Genomic DNA, 2,483 nt, shown 5'->3' with positions numbered 1-2,483 from the left:
TTGATTAAAACCGTCAAGATCCCATTGTCAAATGAGGCACATTCATAGGTACTAGAGGCTAGGACTCAATATATCTTTTAGGAGATACAGTTCAACCCATTACAGAGCAAGTAAAAGATGAGGACAAGTGGGACAAAGGCAATGGCAGAGGTACTGAGAAGAATGGGAGGACTTTTGGGGGGAAATGTTTAGAAAAAAAACATGAGTGGCGATTAGAAACCTAAGTGGGTTGGGGGCAGTGGGCAGCACACAGGCATCTTGGTTGGTTTCTAGTGATCAAATCCTCAATTCAGTGTTAGATGCCTTCCATTACTCTTTCACAGCTGCCACAGGGGAGAATAATTCTCAATTCTTTTGTTAAGGATTTACTGGATTTTACGAAAAATGGAGACAGTACAGAAGTGACAGTGACATACAGTCAGGGCTCTGTAGGATTAGTGAAGCATTAGTGGAGGTGTTGGTGTGTCACTGCCCTGGGGCCACCTTGGCATTGGCCTCTGATTGCTGTGTGGGATGTCCTACGGGTCACTCTCAGGGTAGAGTGACCTTTCTGTCTCAGTCACTTTTCTCAGTAGCTTCTGTGTATTTCTTGATTTTGAGTCCCATTATTGTTGAGAAGCTGAACCAAGTGTGAAAGAATCCATTATGGAGGAAAGTTGCAGCTTTGGATGAAGTCACAGTAGGGAGGAGACAGCAGAGTTTTTTGGCAGGTGTTGAGTGCAGGTGTGGACAGTCAGCCCAAGCTAGGAGCGCCTGAGAGGTGCCTGAGTTTGGACAGCTCGTTTCCTGTTATAACTGGGGGCTAGGAACGAACAAGAGCTGACTTGGCTACGAGGAAGTAGGTTTTCGAGGAAGTGTAAGGGTGTGTTCCTGTGACCTGAAGAGCAAGACCCTTTCCTGGATGGATTCAGAAATTGAGAGAGCAACAGCGCTCACGATGCCCAGAAGTTAGCATGGTGATGGTGACTTCCAGTAAACACCATCTCAGATCTAGTACATTTCTGACTCTTAAACAGCTACATTTATTAATAATAATAAAATAAAAAAATTTTTAAATTACAAAAATAAATTTCAAAAAAACCAAACTGCTACATTTCTATTTCAGGCCTTCGAGAACATGAACAACAAATTATTTTTCTATAGAGAAGAGGCTTTTAAGATTTTTGGCTTGATATTCTATTTATCTCTATCACTAAAATGTTAGATTAATAAATATCATTATTTAACCCTGGGTGCTTAACCCACTGACCCATGTCACCAGTCCTTTTTATTTTTTGAGACAGGGACTTGCTAAGTTGCTGAGGCCTTGAACACAGTCAAAATTAACACAAAGCCCAAATTAACATTTCAAAATTAGCTAAAAATACTATTTTGCATTTTTTTTTTTTAAGAGTTAAATCACTTTATTTCAGCAATGCAGCAAGTCAGTCTTGAGGCCTCAGGCGGCAGCAGCCTCCTTAGCAGCTTTTCTCTCTGCCAACATTCTCTGCTTCTATTTTGCCAGGCATTTTCTAGCAGAAAAATGAGCGCCCAGGTCATGCTAGCGGTCCTGGTAGGCCTTGGCCACCTGGGCAAAGTGTTCCAGTTCAGTGGCACAGTTCTGCTTGTAACTCTCTCCTTCCCTCTGCTGGCAGGCCTTAAGCCTCTCCTGGATGATGTTGACAATTTCTTGATCGACTTTGTAGTCCCTTCTCCATTGCATTTCGGCCTCAAAAATGCACAGGATGCCCTTCTTCTCGAACTCCGTGATGTCTGGCACTCGGCGGTATTGCCCATGGTAATAATAATAATACCTGTTCTTGGCATGCTGTTGCTCTATAATTCTCTCACGAGGTTCACGGGCTGGCCCACCAGGAGGTAAAAGGCCTTCGTCAAGTAGGCGATGGGGTTGGGTAGCGAGGTCTGCGGGGAGGGCGCCGGCGTGCGGTGTGGGGGCTCGGGATACACGAACTTGGCTGCAGGCTCTACTTTGGTGGACGCAGCACAGGACTTCGCTCGCTGGGTGCGGGGTATGGATCGCTCTCTATTTTGCATTGTTAATGTTCATTTTGTAACTGAAATTTGTCTGTAAATATAAATCAAGCAGTTTGATATAAAAATTATAACAAAGACCATCTGAGTACACTTTAGGAATCTAATGTGCATAATTACATAACATTTTAATAGTTTCTTTATAAAACACAGCTCGTTTCATTAGCCATTCATATGTCCTTAGTACTTCCATTTGGTCCCTATAAATTTATCTGGAACAATGCACAATGTTGACCCAGCAATTTATATGAGTAATAGGCAGTAACTTGGGTGTTTGCATAGGGTTCTGAGTTTAGCATGTTTTTAGAAATGTTGCCTATTAGACTTTTTTTCTTTCTTTCTTTTTTCTTTGTGTGTAAGAGGGATTCTTTTAGGAAATGCTAAACACTTGAGCTAGACGTGGTGGCACATGCCTGTAATCCCAGTGTCATGGGAGGCTGAGGCAGGAGGAA

General features: G+C 42.7%; 1 pseudogene across 1 annotated transcript; it reads right to left on the bottom strand.

The window, feature by feature from the left end:
• Positions 1 to 1,382: 1,382 nt before the first annotated feature.
• Positions 1,383 to 2,034, bottom strand: LOC306666901 (NADH dehydrogenase [ubiquinone] 1 beta subcomplex subunit 10-like; annotated as a pseudogene). Its single transcript has one exon. The product of its transcript is annotated as an NADH dehydrogenase [ubiquinone] 1 beta subcomplex subunit 10-like (transcript).
• Positions 2,035 to 2,483: the final 449 nt, after the last annotated feature.

The sequence above is a fragment of the Sciurus vulgaris genome (genome assembly GCF_902686455.1).
Source record: "Sciurus vulgaris genome assembly, chromosome: 7".
Classification (NCBI taxonomy): domain Eukaryota; kingdom Metazoa; phylum Chordata; class Mammalia; order Rodentia; family Sciuridae; genus Sciurus; species Sciurus vulgaris.
Note: the sequence above shows the minus strand (reverse complement) of the source record. Positions and strands in the feature narration are given on the sequence as shown.